Genomic DNA, 18100 nt, shown 5'->3' with positions numbered 1-18100 from the left:
AAGAGTGGGTGGAACCTTTATGAAAACAGTCCATTTCCAGACACTCATTAAGTAGACCTGGCCAGAGCTGAACTTCTCTGAGCTGCAGTTTGAGCTCCTTCATAAGTAGATAGGAGGATGGAAGAGCAGGCTTCCAAAATATAGACCAAGAATGGCCTCTTAAGATGAAGCTGAAAACAAAGAGATGGAGGTTGTTGATGCTCAAGTTCAAACTGCACAGCCAAATCTGAGCTTGTTTCTCAACAGAAGCCATAGTTCACAGATCAGAGTCCTTCACAACATAGCCTAGGCTTCAGGGAGTATTTCCATATCAAGACATCTTTACATAACACAATTTTGAAATGGCTTGAAATGAAATTAAATGGCAGTTTGGTTACATTTTAATCACTGCAGGCAGATCAAGATGCTGCTGTGATTACAACAAAGGAATTTATATTTATTGTCTTGTGGGAATTTGCATCCAAGGTGCAGTGATCTTTATGTAAGACACACAATTTATTTTAAAAGCCATAGCCAGGTATTGCAACTGTGAGTCATTCAAGTGTGTCTTCCTCCTGCCTCATAGAGCCAAGAGCCAGGGAATAGAGCCCCGTCTCCTCCGCAGATCTCTCCCCATTGGCCCTGATCGTGAGTATGGAGGGATTGGGTTGTCCTTCGCTATTAAATACAGAAAAAGAACAAGCCCCTGAGTGAGAGTTCACAGTACTGACAGGAAGACAAAGGCCCTTAGAGGCTGTTCCAAGACTTGGGCAAAGGGAAGCTTCAAGGCCCTTTAATTTTCTTTGCTTTTGCCCACATGTGACTCATGATTGAGAATGTCTGTCATTAAACAGGCATTCATAAAACGCCTACACTGTGCCTAACTGTGGACTAGGAAAGGGTGGGAGGGTGGAGAACTTGGTTACAAAGGCAGGTAAAATACCATCCAGCAGGATCACCATGAAACCTAAGCTACACAGGATCTCAGAGGTTCTGGGGCTATGGCATGGGCCTAGCAAACCAACCAATGCCACTACCAGTTCCAGACCTGTGCGAGAACTGAGGAAGTAGCCAAGAAAACCAACATCCTCAACTTCAGCATGTCGGACAGTTACAGTGGAGTGAGTGGTGGCTAACAGGGAGTGGGTATTTAACCATCGATAATCTGTCCCAAAGCCAGGCCTTTGGAACCCCTGCCCCACAGGTACACTCCTCTTGGTTCCTGGTGTGGGACAAGCCATCCACAGGGTGACTGTGGATGAACAGAACAGAATGCAAGCTCCACCAGGTACAGAGCCAGAGACACTTCTCTAGGAGTTGCTGCCTCCATGGAGTCGGACACCATGAGGGCAACCAGACTGGAAGATTCGATTTGCCAAACAGCTGGCTGTCCTTGAGTGAGGACACCAGGCATTTCTCCCTCGGCCAGTGAAAATTAGAGCCATCACAAGGGCTGCCTGTACATCTGCATCCCTATCCCAGACCTGGAGGGACAGCTGAAGAATGCACAGCAGGCTGAAAATTAGGAGGTCATGTTCGCATACTTTTTAAGTCTCTTAAAAAAGAAAAGATTGAACTAGATGCTTTGAGGTCCCTTCTAACTCACATTTTGTTGCTCAGAATTCTCCTACTTTCTATACACCTATTGTCAGGCTCTAAAGGGGAAACCTAGTGGGGATACTCCAGTTTTGCTGCCTTAGGCATTGGCAATTTCCCTCCTGACCCTCCTCGGACTCCTGCCCACAGACAGTTAAAGATTCCACTCTCTCAATGTGATTAAGCCCTCTGAAACCATTTGGCTGAATTAGTGGCTGAAGAGTGCTAAATGGGCATTAGAAGCTGAACACTTAAGACATTCAGGATGATGGGAGACAACAGGCTGTCTGATCTGTTGTTTAGCAATAGATTGTAATTCTAAACACAATGTTCGTTATTCCACTGTGTGGATTCTAATTAATTTTCAGAAATGCATCGTTGAGGGAATGATGGATTATGCTGGGGAAAGTATTAATACAGCTCATTCACTTCTGCCCATGTTGAGGCTAAGCCCAGAGCAACAGACTCTGGGATGCTGAGCTGCAGTGAGATGGCCACTTCACACTCAGCCATGAGAAGAGAATCAGCACCACCACACCTGCACCAGCAGGAGTCACAGATTCCAGCCATTCCAGGTCCCACAAATACAGCAGATATGAGAGTAGCATCACATGATGGCCCACTGAGTAGTAAAAGATGCCTACAGCCTGAAGCAATGGGCCCAATTTAGTAAAATAGAAATTATTTGAGATAGATATAAGAGTCTGTATGCAGGTCTGCCGAAACCAGTCACATGATTATGGGGAGGATGTGGGTCACAAAGTAGAGTCAATCCACTGCCCAAAGAGCTGGTATAAAAATAAGCTTCATTGAGAAAAGTAAGTTCTCCCTACATAATACTTTATGAGGCTGCCTTGCTCCTTTGTCTTACATTGATCATACTGTTCAATTCTATCCAATATATATTAAAAGATTATATTAGTCTTGGTTCTCCAGAGAGAACCCAGTAGGAGAAAGAGAGAGAGTTATTTTAAGGAATTGGTTCCAATGATTATAGGAGTTGGCAAAATCCATAATCCATAGGGCAGGCCAGCAGGTTGGAAATTCAGGTAAGAGTTGATGCTGCAGTATTGAAGCAAAAGTCCTTCTTCAGGAAAACTCTTTCATTCTTAAGGTCTTCAACTGATTAAATCAGTCCCTCCTCATCCCCACATTATGGAAGATCATTCGTTTCACTTCTTTATAGTCAATTGAAAATTTTAGTCACATCTACAAAATACCTCCACAGCAACATCTAGGCTAGAAACCACACAACTGGACATATAGCCTATCAAGGGTGACACAAAAAATTAACCCTCACAAAGGAACTGACAAACCAACCTGAACTCATTCAGAGGAGAGAAAACACAATCATGTTGACCATGTCATAGGAGAATTACTTAAAGGAATCACATATATTTGTGACTTACTTCACTGAATTTAAGACACTAATGATTATAGTGTATTTTTTATTTCATGTACTATTTATTTAAAAAGAAAAAACTGTCAATTAAACTATGCCGCGTCCTCTTTCTACCCTACTGCGTGACAAGGTCCGGAGATGGGGACAGAGGCTTCAAGGAATGCATCGTCAAGAACAAGGATGTGGCATGTGTTTAGAGATAATTGGTTTCTTAGAAACGATCCTATTAATAGGGGGAATTTGGGTAGCACAAATTCTAGTAAGTGTAAACGCTATACAAATGGATTTCCTCAAAATTGGCTCTGAGGAAAACATAGTAAATTCCCTGCGTATGGAATCAGCTCTAGTCACCCTGACGTGTCCAGAATGCGTAAACCCTTTATTTGAACAATTATTAAGAGAAATTCCTTTTGATGCGCCTCTTAAAGATATTATGAATAAATTATAACAAGCTGAATTACTGGAACCAGTTTATACTCCTGTTCCCACGCAGTTAGTAGAAAAATTAGTAAAGGATAAGAAATTTACTCATAAGCCTGTGCCTACTATGGAAGGGCCTCCTTTTGTGGCCTAGTGGATAAATAGAAAACTCTGGTATCCACTTAGGGGGGCTAATAGTATGAAAAGATTACCTGATCTCCCTTTGCCTTATACAGGAGCTTATAATAAAGATAGTATACATATAGTGAATAAAGATGGAATTCATGTGCCTTATAGTAGTTTAAGTTTCATAGAAAGGCTGGCTAGGTCCGGATCTCCTTGGTGCTTAAAAAACAAAGGAACAGAAACTTAGCTTATGAAAGCAGCTTTGTAAAACTGATTTTTATAAATATTTTCCTCATTACTGCACCAAGGAAACTTTTGAACAGCTATGAGAAAGGTTCAGCTTGAACTTTAGATATAGCATAAATCAAATAACATTTAAAAGATTTCTTCAGGCAGAAAGAAGAACAATGTCTGCCCACAAGCCAATGCTTGCTGTTATGAATACATCTATCTATCACCTTTACTTAAATCAAACTGTATCTTACGTAATAGATATAAGAATTAAAAGTTTAGATTGTTCCATTAGGTAGTTCTGTTCTAATGATTGAGAGAAAAATGTACTAGTTAATCATGAACATTAATAATAATATACTCTATAAGATTTTCTGCTTCGCCTAACCACAGAAATTTAACTCCCTGCTACCTTAACTACAAAGTATAATCAAATGCCAAAATAAAAAGTATAAAAGTTGTACTCAAATCACAATAAAACGGAACAGTGTCACACCGCCTCTGAGTTGTGTAGTCGACTGTCTCCCACGCCGACGCCTTGCCCACCTTCGGGGCCCCCTGGATCCTGTTGTGGCTGGACCGCGGCAAAACTAGAACACAATGCATTCTTATGACGTAATTTTTATTTCCTATTTATTCAGAGAACTGTTTAGGCTTATTTTGGTAATGTCTTTTACTGTATATTGCTCATTTACATATGTAAAAAAATAACAGATAGATTAAGATATTCTTAAAACTTCTTCTCATCCATAATTCAACTCAGTTGTACCAATTTTGATTCAAAGCTGGTGATGTTCAGGTTTTTCTACAGTATCATCTGTACCATCACAAGCTTTGCCAAAGCAAGATTTTTAAAGGAAACTGTATAAGAATGAAAAGCCTCGGGAGCTCTTAAGAAGGTTTTGCAATTATGAGTGCTAACTGACTTTGACTCTTGCTTTGTGAAGTTTGCTAAACATGCCTAACTCACCATCCTCCACAACAATTTAATTCCCATAGGTTAGAAAAGTTCCACCTATATTGCCCCTGAGTGGTTTTCTAGGCCACTGACACTTCTGCAAGTTTTGAAGCTGGAGTTTTGAATGTTCATACACATTTGGGCAATGAGCATGGTATCGTGACTCGCCTAGCTGAAGCCACCCTGATAAGTCGTGGCACATTCTTATGGCAGAGGTGCTGAAATTTGAGAGCAAATGTGCCTTTTGAATCAATAAAACACATTTATATCAAATAATTATGGGGCTCTTGCAACATAGTAGTTGCCGTCTATGAGCCCCACACATCGCTGCATTTAATTCACACAAAAAACATGTTGAGGTGTCACTACTACCATCCCCATCCTACAGATGACATACACAAGGACTGAAGAAGTTATCATTTGCCCCAGTTTACAGCTCATCAATAAAGAAAGTGAGCAATAACCCAGGTTTGCCTGACAAGAAAAATGGTGCCAGCTCTCTCATCAAGCCTCTCAGAGGAAATGGAGATCTGCCAGCACTTTGAGGGCTCTGCTTTGAAAAGAGTTTTGATGACCCTACTAAAACTGATGGAGGAAAGGATAAGAACTTGAGAACAGTGGGAACTTACAACAGAAGGACTGAATCTGAGAGGAGTGAGTGCCCCTATCACACACCCATGTTTGTGTGATCTGGGCCAGGTTTCCACATTGTGGTTATAGGGCTAAATGAAGGCACATATGAAAGAGTAACATCTTCCACATCCAGCCTTAAACAAGCTGAGTTGACACACATTCATAGAGTTGTGGGGACTGCTTCACCATGTTTCCCTCTCTGGACTTGGGAGTCCTTTGGTGAGGAGATTAGCCCCCACCACTAATAAGAGAATACGTCACATCAGTAGTAGAGAAAGAAAATCAACGTCTCAACTAACGAAAAGATCATTCATGTTTCATTTCCCTGGATAAACATTATGAAATCTTTATCAAATTAAATATGATACTGGACAGATACATCTTTCAAAAAGTGACCTTTTAGAAATTTGCTCTTTGATGACACAAAGTTTATCTTCCTCTCACGTACTATATATCACAAGGTCGTCTCTCTACAACTTGAGCTGACACGAGGGACTTCTTAGAGGGGTCTCAGATTGATATTTTATATGAGCAAAAGCCTGTGTGGATGGTGGTCCCTGGCACATGGCTGGTGAGCCAGCCCCTTCTCTCTTCTTCTAATGCAGTTCCTACGAATAAAATTTTACTTTAAAATTCTGAGTAGATTTTTTCTTCTGGCCTTAACTAATAATTAGTTAAGGTCTACAGCCTAGACATCTATGTAAAATAATAACTAGAGGGGTTGTTTAACTCAGGACCCTAAGAAGACAGCAAAAGCATTTATTGAGAATGCTCAAGACAACATTCTATAATGAGAAATATGTAAGAGCTTATTCTACAGGGTTACAAATAGCAGCTATAAAGACACACTGTGGTTTCTTACTCACTAAGAGGGCAAGTAAATGTTTCTTTGATATTTGTCAAACGTTCTCTTATGGCCCCACATTTGGCAGGACAGTCTCTGATCCACTGTGGACCTCTTCTGGGAGCCCCACACTGTCTGCTCTGTGCTACGATAGACCCTCTTTTCCTGTCTCCACCAAAGCACAAACTCAAAGCACAGCTAATAGGTGTCACGGCCTTACCAACAGATATCCATCAAAGCCATGGCTCACCTCCCTCTCCTCTGCAAATGCCACAGATTTTGTCTTTCCACACTGAGCGCACTAAGTTTGTACCTGTGATCTCATCCCACCCTGGGTTCTTCTGGTCCTTCTTGTTCTTTTGACCCCACCCCACCTACTTCCACCACCACTGTCTCTTCTTCTTCTGCCTACCCTTAGCTGATCCAGTGAGTTCTAGAGTAAGAGACAAAAGACCTGGATTTAACTACTGGTAATGAGATCTTGGGCAAGTCACTTTGTTTCTCAGAGCTTCAATTTCCTCATCTGTAAAATTGGAATAATTAGATATGCCCTTTGCTTTATCCCCATGATGGTTCTGAGAACTAGAGGGCATTTTCTATATTTACAATCATCATAAAGATATGCATTATCATCACTATCATCATTGTCATTATGAAGGCCTGAATCACTGTCATTATTGTCATGTTTTTCCTGTGGAAGGCTCATTTGATTCCTGAGATAAAGCCTTCCAAGACCTTGACTTGACATAAGGATAAGAGTTTGGGGAAACTTTACTGTTATTATCAACCTCGTTCAACAGCATTTACTAAGTTCCCAGGCATTCTGGATTGAGCTCAGCAGACAACAAGCAGAGAGCTTCCACCCTCGAGAAGATTAGGGTTTGACCCTGAAGCTGTGCAGGAGTTAAACTCTTTGGGATGGAGTTAAGCAAAAGATAATTCAAATGTGGTGGAGAGGGCTGAACCTCAGAACCACAGAGCTCTGGTTTCCACTTTCAGTCAAGAGAACTAGAACAATCCAGCATGAGAACTATGCTGGTCCAACACTTGGCACAGAAGAAATGGCTGCTCAGAAATAAAGAGTAACATAGGCAACTTATAATATTCATATTCCTGATATATTGAGATATGAAAAAATAAAAACAAAACAAACAGTGTTATAAAAATGTGATGTGGTGTAAACATTTGCATGTAACAAATTAACCCACACAAAACTTCATCAGAAGTCTATATTTGAAGCCACTGTGAATGAGACCTGGGCCACATGGCCTTCTTCCTTAGACCACTCCCTTGACACCCATGTTATTGCTGTGGTTTTCAACATATTGAGCTTGCAGGTAATCTGGGACATACAGAGGAACACAGCACAGAGCAGCTGGTGACACGGGACTGGGTCAGATCCCTGTCATACCTCACCCCATGTCCTCTCAGCCCACCTCCCAGCCTGTTACCTCAGCTGCAGTGTGTTCTTCTCTATTCCTCTGTATAGAGTGGTTCTGATGCATGTGCCACACTAGAATTTGAGCACACTAATATCCCATGAGGAAATGCTTGACTTCTTTCCTCTGTCCTTCAAGGGACAATTGTGATCAGATCCTACACAGGGGCGCAAGTAGGATGGAGCCTCAACTGCACCAGAGTGCTGACTAGCTCAATAATACCCCCTTGGAAAAGTTTTCCTCATCACTTGTCCCACTCTTTGTCACTTGTCCCAAGCCCTTCACCTTAGTTCCTTGATATCACTGTCCAATTTAATGGTCTGCATCCTAGCCCTTCTTGCAGGCCCTGTTTTTGGGTGAAACTCAGGGAAGGCAAGGACTATAATGTTATAAATTTGGACTTCAACTGCAGAGAAGAGAAGGCTCAAGTCATTGGAATAGGTGAAATGTCAGAGAAAAAATAAAGCAGAAGACAGAGGCTCTGTGCAGACTTTTGGGAGAAATCCACATTTATAGGGCAGGAGAGTAAGGGACTGCGCTGGTCCTGACAGAGTCTCTCTGATTCAATGAATAGACTTTCCAAGAGCACTGCTGGGGCCTTTAGATGCCTGATGGATGAGTGCGGCTTCTCTGCCTGGGAGGCTGGAGGGACAGCCCAGGCGTCTGGCTATTCCGAAGATTCTTATTTCATCCAAATAACTGGTCTAGAAAACAGGATCTGGTCACTAACCTGCTTCCTTTTGTTTCTTAAACAAACACAAAGCACATTTCTGCTACTGTTCACTATCCATAATATGAGAGAAAATCCAAAGAAGTCAAGATAACTTAGCAGAAGTCCTTGAATCCCGGTGCACCGAAGACCTGGTTCCTGTCTTTCCACTGGGGACTGCCATCCTGCTCTCCCATCACCTTCATTCCCAAGCCCCTCCCCTCCCCAGGTCCCCTCCCCAGGTCTCCAGATGTGGTACAAAGGACCCCCATGGAGGGGGGATGTGGTGTCACTGAGACAGGAAAGAGCACTGCAGGAATAAAGGGATATCAGTGTCTGATCATGCAGAGAGGCGGTGGGAGGGGAAGTTTGAGGAAATGCCATTGATCTGGCATTTCAGTCTCTGGCGACCTTTGAGAAAGCAATTTCTGTCATGTGGTGAGTGCAGGATCCAGATGGTGTGAGGTTCAACCGAGTGACTGAGAGGGCCAGAGGGAGACCAGCGTCAGATAAATGGGCAGTGAGTGAGCAGGAGCAGCAAGTGGGTGTAAGAGCGAGAAGCAGAGGTTTTGTACAAAAGAGAGAATTGGGGAGCATGTGATGACACAAGCAAGAGGAGAGAGATGCTGAGTCCTCTCTCACTTCCTGCAGCCCTCAGCAGAGGAGACCTCTCTTCTTCTCGACTGTCCACAACACACACATCCATCACCAACAGTGTGCACGGTATAAACTGGGTGGTATGCAAATATTTGAAAATGAAAATAAAAGGAGAGAAATAAAATGAAGTAAGGAATAGAGATTTGAGATAAAAGGAAAGGAAATGGGGCTTTTCACTGAATAATCTCAACTTTCTCAGTAAAGTAGGAGAAATTTTTCATCTGCTCAAAATGAGACAGATGGAGGAAACACTGAAGGGTTAAGTAATATAGAGAGGAAGATGTGGAAATGCCTCCAGGAGCAATATGCTAAACAGAGCTTCCCAGCCTGGGACCTGGGCAGGTCAGTGGCCAGTAGACTGAGCACCAGCCCTGAGGACAGAGGGCCAGGCCACCCCTGCAGGCCCAAGCAGCCCAGAGGCTTCTCGAGGTGGCTCTAGCACATCTGGGTCATGGGTATGGGACGTGCAGCATGCACTGCTCAGTGCAGTGCTCCAAGTGTGGCCAGGAGTCGTAGGTCACAGGCACATCTGCACCAGCAGCCCCTGATCTTGGTCAACAAGAGCCCACAGGAAGATCTGTGTCCTGTCACCCAAGGACACAGCCTGAAGCCAAGATGCAACCAATTGTGGCAGGGGCAGGAGGGTCTCAGCAGAATCTACTGTCAGGGACAGCTGGAGGCAAAGGGCCCACACATCTACATCCACACACCATTTGTGCTAATGTACCTTCAGCAGTACCAAACTGACTGCTTTAATGGTACACACACAATCATAATTTCGAAATTCTTAATATGAAAAAAAGCCAATAAGAAATCCATTCAAGTTATTACATGAAATTCCAACATTACTTTTGCTAGCGAAAGAAAAAGAAGAACTATTTGAGCCTCTAAATATAATTTCAACTGTTGTAAATTTTTGAAAGGTTGTAAAAAAATGGCTTTAATACTTTCATTACCTGCTTGTGTGAACAAAGTTTCTAGTCAACGTGCCCATTAGGAATTTAAACAAATTATCACTAAATCTGAAGTGTAAATTGCATTCTCGTTATTTTAAGCATTAAAACTGCTATACAAAAAAGTTATGCTCATGGAAACCAACTCAGCTTTCTCATTGAAAACCTTTTGTGGATTTCTAGAACTCTTATACAAATTTATTATTTAATATCTTTCTTAAAATTATATATTTTGTAATTTTTCGTCAACCTCAGGTAACATAGAAAGAATGTAATGAATATTTTATCAAGTCCCATGTAGACACCCCCAAGTGCCCTCCAGGTTGCTCCAGCACACCACTCAAATATTGTTTTCTGTGTATACCACGATACGAAAACGAAGCAAGATCAAGGAGCAAAGTGGAAAGGAATCAAAGAGAAATGAATAGAGGATGAGATAATATGTGGTGATCCAGTTCAACCACAATTCCACAATTCAGCAGTCTTCCCGGTAAAGCTCTGTGTCTAAGGAGCAGAACTCCCAGGTGGGCACAGCATGAGGGAACCCAGAAGGAGGCTACAGGGAATAAGGCCCCTGAGGTGCAATTCTAGGCACCACGAGTCTGGCCTGGTCAGGTAGGTAGAGTGAGTAGGCAGTTTGTTTACTCTATTTGACAACCTAGAGTGCTGTTCAAATCCAATCCAGGTAAGTGTCGGCAGGGCCAACTGCATTTACCCATCTCATCTTCTCCCTCTGGAGGTCCTTCCAGGATGTCTCAAAGACTTCCCTCCTCGAGATATCACCATGCACCACACAAACATAAAGTGTTTCCATTTTAGAAGTGCTCCCTCTCATCTCAGATTCCAATCAACCTTAAATGTCACTGAACTCTGTTCCTACTATGACCACAATGAGCATATTCAGCTTTGAAAATCACCCATTCACAGGCACCAGGTCTAGACCTGTGGAATCATGGTGGATGGAGTTGGGGGGGACGTGTATCATGCAATGGGAAATGCTCTGGACTGAGACTTGGGTTCAGTCTTTGACCACTGACCAGCGGAGGAACTTCTGGCCATCCACATTCTTTTTCTGGCATCAGATTTCTCATTTGTAAAATGAGAGGGTTTTACTAGATGATCTTTAAGTTCCCTTCCAACCCTGACATTTTTTATTTCTGAGGTGACCAAACTCAAAATATATAATTATATGTTGGATTATATCATTGAACCAAAATCACTGGAGTACAATCGACAAGAACTATATCTACACTGCTCCCAGCTGTGTCTGTGGTGCTGAGAACAGATGCGGGCATAAAGTAGGGACTGAGTGTTGGATAGATAGGTGAATGAATGGATATGCTTCTTGGGAATATAATGAAGTCAGAAGTTCTCTTAAAGACATTATAAAGTTCATTTGTTTAAAAAAATATATTAGTAGGACATGGAGAGATAGCCCACCATGAACTCACAAACCAAAGTAACTTGATAGTGGCACATTTAGTATCAAAACCACACTGGAAAAAAATGCACTGAGAGTGGAGAGTTATAGACATATGCCCATCAGACTTCTCAGACAGGTCGGGGAAGCTGTTGATTCTCACTTGATTAATTTTGTAAGGTTTCTAGGAGAAAAGACTCAAAACCCTGTTAGGAGGATGAAACTCAATGCTGGGTGGTGAAAAAGAGCATAAATTTCACATTAAAGATGCCATTAGAGGTGGAATAGAAGTCCAAGCTCTGTGGCTGGGTGGAAGAGGCAATGAGGAAAGTTCATTCTTCAAACTGAACAGTCCAGTTTTTTGTATTCGAGCAGTGGCCACAACGGTCCAGCCCTTGGCTCTACTCTTAGATTCTTTTCTGAGCCCCCTAAGGATGGCAATGCCCAGAATGCCAGAGAAAGCCTGAGAAGCTGCCCACTTCCTTCCAACCTCCCCAGAGAAAAAGCCCTTTACCCTTTAAAGTTAGCCTCAAATGCCCATTAGAAGTTCTTCTATTCTGTGTCTTATCTCCGGCAGTTGATATCTGCCCAGATTCTGAGTCAATATCTCTATTGTCACCAGTGTTGTCCAGGAAATGCAGAGACCTCAAATAATTGGCCCAGGCAAAATCCTTATGAAGGTGCTGTCCCCTGGAGTTGGATCATCCATCGCTCCACAGATACTTCTGCTTTCACAGACAGATGAGAGGAGCTTCCCTCCAATCAGGTCTATGGTAGTAAACTTCCTTCTCCAGGTGGACTCCTGGCCAGTCACCAGACTCAATGTCCTTCATCATCAGCAGTTCACCTAGCAACCCTACCCTCTCCATCAGTGAGGAGGCATCCCAACCCCTAGGTCTGTTCTTTCTGATAGAATTGCACACACAAATCACTCAGAGGATCGTTCACAAGTTATGGAACACCATCCCTGACATCTGTATTTGTTTCCTGTTGCTGCTGTAACAAATCATCACAAACTTAATGACTTAAAACAACACACATTTATTATCTTGTAATAAATGTTCCGGAGTTCAGAAGTCTAAAATGGGTTGGTGGGGCTGTGTTACCTTTTGGAGGTGCTAGGGGAGAAACTGTTTCTTTGCTTTCTCTAGTTTCTAGAGGCACCCCCAGTTCCTTGGCTGATGGCCTCCTCCTCAATCTTTAAAGCCAGCAGCACAGCATCTTCAAATCTCTCTCTGACTCTCTGACTCTGTTTCTGTCATCACGTCTCCTCTCTCTTCACCTCTCTGCCTCCCTCTTACAAGGATCCTTATGATTACATTGGGCCCATCCAGATAATGTAGGATTATCTCCTTGTCTCCTTAATTTAGTCACCTGCACATACTCTTGGGACCCAGGGATTAGCATGTGGAATTTATTTGGCGGGGTGGGGGTGGGGGGGGAAGGGGTATTATTACCTACAATGACATGGCTCTGGAGGCTCAAAACTGCCCAAAAGCTTCCTATCAAAGAGAAGCTAACACCTCGACAAAGCCTACACAACCAGGTCCCCAGTTACCTCTTTGAAGTCAATATCTATTACTTTCTTTGCACATTTGATTCCAGCCACATAAACCTACTTAAGATTCCTTGGGCATGTCGGGTCTCTGCTCATCTCAGGATCTCTGCCTGGAAAAATCTTCTCTCATGTGTGCATGCACATGGCAACTCCCTCTCCTTCAAGTTTTGCCTGAATATTACTTTCTCAGTAAGAACTTCCCTGACCACTCTTCTTAATATTGCCACCCCCTACTTCTCCTCTACCCTTGCCTTGGCATTTGATATCCCCCTGCTTTATTTCTCTTCTTTGCCCTTATCACCTTCCAAGATACTATATGTTTTCCTTCTTCATTTGCTTACAGACCATCTCCTCTTATTATTAAGCCCCACAAGGGATCTTTTATCTTTCTTGGTCTAACTGTAACCCCAGTGCCTACAACACTCTCTAAAATTGAACAGGTGCAATAAACATCTGTAGAATTCTAACATTCATGCAAAATAATTTTTTAAGCACTTACTATCAGGGACCCTGCATTACACAGCTCTGGGAGGCACCATCCACATCAGAGTCTATGTACTAGCCCATCTGGTGGGAGAGACCCTGGACACTGTGCTTGAGGCAGGAAACACAGAGGTAAAGGACAGTCTCTGCCCTCAAGGAATAGGACATTTAGTGGAGGTTGATACAAAACCAAATATAACAATATGGTGAGGCAGGCACTCACCCACACAAGTACAAAATATTGAGATTACACATCATCTCATGTATATGGTGCCTTGACAGCTACATGTAGTAGCAGGCCTTATTCAAAAAGCCCACGGGGCAAGTGTGTGATGATTCAGAAGAGTTTTTCCAATAGCAGTATCATAAAGCAGCCCAACATTGCTGTCATCTTGTTATAGAACTGGGTCAGCACATCACAGACTGTCAGCCACATGCCACTCATCAGCTAAGAGCTGGATCCTTATGTCCCCTGTGCCAGGTCACCAGGACCTAAAGCATGAGACTGGTGGTGGCTCCCACCCCCTGCACTCATGTAACAGAGAAGACCTAACTTGATGAGAAGGGCATTTGTCACTTTTTATGAGAGTATCTCTCCTCTTGACTTCAAAACCCACATTCCCTTTCTCTTATTTCCTCCTGGAGATGTAATATACAGCTAAAATGAAAGCAATTAATTGAGGCCTTTTACTAACACCAAAGTTTTTTCTTTTCTCTGAGTAGAATCAAGTTAAATAGTTCATGGCATGGAAAGCAGACTGCCTGTATGGGCTGAGACTGCAGTGCACAGCAGCACCTTCCTGCTCCTTACCTCAAAGGTAAGGATGCTCCAGATTAAGCTGCTGTTGCCTTTGAAAGTCCAGAAGCCAAGTCCAAACCTGAAGATGCATGTGCTTCTGCAGTGCCTTGCCCCTATACAACCAAGGAGTACTGACATTTCTGCCTGCATTAACTGTCCATTTTTACCTCTACTACGTAGACTAGTCAGGACTTCTTCCTCCTTAATTCAGGAGCGTGAGGAGCAGGAGAATATGCTAGACTCTGCTCATTCTGATCCTGCCATAAATGTATTGCTTTTAGAAGCACTAGTGAGAGAAAAAGGAAGGGTCAATATCAAGCTTGTGGTCAGTGCCCTATGTGGACAAGTGTGTCCTCAGTCCCATAGTCTCCATGCCCACCAGTCAGAAAGTAAAAGGCCTCAGGAATAAATTAGCACCAATTAAAAAGAATTCCCAGAGTACTTATAATCATGCTCCACCATGCAAGGTCAAGAAGAAATTTAAATTGGATTCACGCACTCAAGAGTATATGGACAAACTACTTGGGAAAACAAGCCCCACTCACATGAACATATAAAGTCTGAGAGCCACATATAAAGCTCCAAGTAGGTGATTCGAAGAGTGAGTTCTCAGTTACCAAAAGACACAGAGGCCATGGTGAGCCAAGGTAATCAGAGGAGGCTTCCTGGGATAAGCGGAGATGAGGCTGGGCTTGTTGGCAAGGCACTCCGGTGGGTGCAAGGAGAGGCATGATATGTACACCGGCAGGGCACAATTGTGATGTGTCAAGGAGACGACAAGCACACCTTTCTGCTTAGGACAGCAGACTCATCCAAACAAAACGGAGGAGGGAAGTTTAGAACAAGGCAAATCAGAAAGTCAGCTGGTCAGCATTCCAACCCAGACCATCCACTCCAACATCAGTATATGCCAATACCCGACCACCACACCTAACCACTCAGGAACATTCACTGTGTCCAGTCACTGCCTAAACACTTTTCAGGTCCTAAGTCATTTATTCAAATCGACGTACTCATGTACTAGATCGCATTTTATATCCATTTACAAATGAGAACACTAAAGCCCAGAGAGGGAAAATGACTGGGCCAAGGTCATCACTGGGCCAGTAAGTGTTAGAGCTAGGATTTGAACTCAGAGAGTCAGGCTCCAGACCCCATCAGATTGTGTTTATTCCCAGTGCCTTTATTTCTTCAGAAGTGTCATCTTTTTTTACTATTAATGTACATGGCAGTGACATCAACAGGGCTTTAACAGAAAATTTCCACTTATAGCCCAACCCCCACAAATCAAAACTGTGGGTCCTGGTTCCTGTTTCCCTCTAGTCCTTATCACTGAGTTGACATGTTTGCTCCCATAATGGTTGGTTAATAGCTGCTACTGAAGCCTGTCCACTTTATCCATCCCAGCACCTCCCTAGGACCCTTGGGCCTCCCCACTCCAGCAATGAGAAGATTAATGCCTGACAGTCCACATTTGTAACTGCTGTGATATATTGCCTCTTGCAGACAAGTGCTGATGGTATCCAGAGGAAGTGATTACTTATCCTTCTTGTGTAAAATAAACAGGAGCCAACCTCAGGATCCAGGTGGTTCCCAGGAAAAAAATGGGCCTAAACAGCAGCCACGTGGGCTCAAAAAATTCCTGAGGCCTTTTACTTTCTGCCTGGTGGGCATGGAGACTATGGGACTGAGGACACACTTGTCCACATAGGGCACTGACCACAAGCTTGATATTGACCCTTCCTTTTTCTCTCACTAGTGCTTCTAAAAGCAATACATTTATGGCAGGATCAGAATGAGCAGAGTCTAGAGTCTTCCAAAGTGGCAGTTCAGCATCCTACACTTCTCAGTGTCTGCTACTTCCTGCAACAGGCAGCACTCTGATGGACATTGTAAATGTGGGACCTTCAAGCTGATGACAATTTTGATGGGCTGCACTGAAAAATTCTGTAAAGATAGTTAAGATTTAACATGACTGGCTGCTTAAATGCTTTTTTTTAATGTGTCTATAAAAGTGATGTTATCAAAGCACACCCTTGGGACAATTAATCTGCCTGCAGTCTGCAGGGATCCCAGGCAAGGATTATGACCCAGGCCCCGAGACACTGAGTCAGGACCACAGACTTGGCAGCAAGGATGTGGGCGGGAAGTGAAAAAGAAGTGTCAGCAGAACATGGAGACTGGATGGGGTTTGAGATGTGACCAGGAGAATAGAAAAGCCAGATACCAATGGGAAAGTTAGAAGATGATAGGCTTTATTTTATATATGATGAGTTGGAGGTACAGGCCAGCCTGGAATTCAAGAGAAAAGGAAGAGCTAGTGTCTGTCCTTAGCTTGAGAATAGGGTCATGCCTTGTTCACTGTGGTATTCTCAGTGCACAAGGCCTCATGCTAAGGAAAGGAGTCTTTGAAATTGCAGGAGAAGGGATAAGCTCTCTGTGGAAACATACATAGAAAAGAGAAGGGTAGTGAGGAGAGATCCTGTGGGCTCCCCACGCCCAGAAGACAGAAAGGAAAAGGGAGCCAAAGAGAGATCTGTTGGGGGAGTAACAAGGGACCAAGAATTGTTGTCTGCTGCAAGCTCCAATTGCCATGAGCTCCACAGAGTACAGAGCCAGCCCCTATGGGCACTGCTGGCAGATGGCCTACCCATCAACTTTACAGAGTCATCAGGTGGTGCCCTAAAACAGAAACAATCCTTTTAAGGCAGATAGAAATGTATTAACTCATTCTTCCTCTCTGATTCTTTACACAGGGGTGGGAAAATGGGCAGTGGGCCTATGGGCTTCCCAGAAACTAGAGCAGGGCTGGGGCCTATGCTCCCTGTGTAACTTTTATCACCTACCCTCAGGCCCTGGGCCTTGCCTCTTCTCTGGACTATGATAAGGTCTGCCTGCAGGGTATACCTGCTCTCTCTATTTCTTTCTCATCCGTTCCTTAAATTCATCCTCAAGGCAGACAAATTTACCATCACCTTTCCACATAACACTTAGAGAGGAAATCAAGAATGGCTGGTCCCTATAGCAAACCACAGAGCTCGGAGGGGTGCTTGCTGGTGGGTGTAGGAGAGCCCACCTGGACGGCCACTCATTTCTGGAACACAAGGGCATCAAGTTGGATCTTGAGTTTCATCCAGGTTTGTGAGGATGAGGGACAGAAAGGTGTGACTGTTGGGACCCATCCAGACAACTGTGCATCTTTCAGTTCTCAGGTCATGAATATGAGCTGTCTAAGCTGATGACCGAAGTATGGAGGCTAGAAACATATACTCCCATAAGCAGGAATTTTCCTGAAGCTTTCGACATGCCCCCTCCACCCACAATCCCCCCATAGATGGCTTCATCAGAGGTGGATCTCTGGAGTCACAGGCCATTTATAAAGGGGTTTTGGTACTCACTAATGCAGCTTTGATGCTGCAGCAAAGTGCAGCAGAAGCCTCAGGGGAAATGCAGACAGAGGTTAGATCCAGGCTTTATTATCGCTGGGTGATTCGAAAAGCCCGCTGTTACCCAAATGGCTGGCTCACAGTCAAAACTTTAAATTCCCAGAACTACAGAGTTTGCATACTACTTACCCAAATGTGCCCTGGGAAATCTCCTGACTTGGTTGGGGTGTGACTGTAGAGACATTGCTTCCCACCCAGGCTCACAACATAGTGCTCAGCCTGTCGCAATCACCAAAGACAGGGTTCTATATTTTACACTCTCTCAGCATCACAGAGGTGGTTCAGAAGATATAAGATAGAAATGTCATTCCAGATGCCACATTGGCTTCCCCAGAATAGTGGGGTGCCATGCTCACTAACTGGGCAGCAGGGATGAAGGCACCCAGCCAGTGACCTCGGTGCTCTGGGAGGACCCTATGCACCCCTTCGGGCTGGATCCCATCAGGG

This window comes from Pteropus alecto, unplaced genomic scaffold (assembly GCF_000325575.1).
Source record: "Pteropus alecto unplaced genomic scaffold, ASM32557v1 scaffold210, whole genome shotgun sequence".
Lineage (NCBI taxonomy): Eukaryota > Metazoa > Chordata > Mammalia > Chiroptera > Pteropodidae > Pteropus > Pteropus alecto.
The sequence above is the reverse complement of the archived record's forward strand: the minus strand, read 5'-3'. Positions refer to the sequence as shown.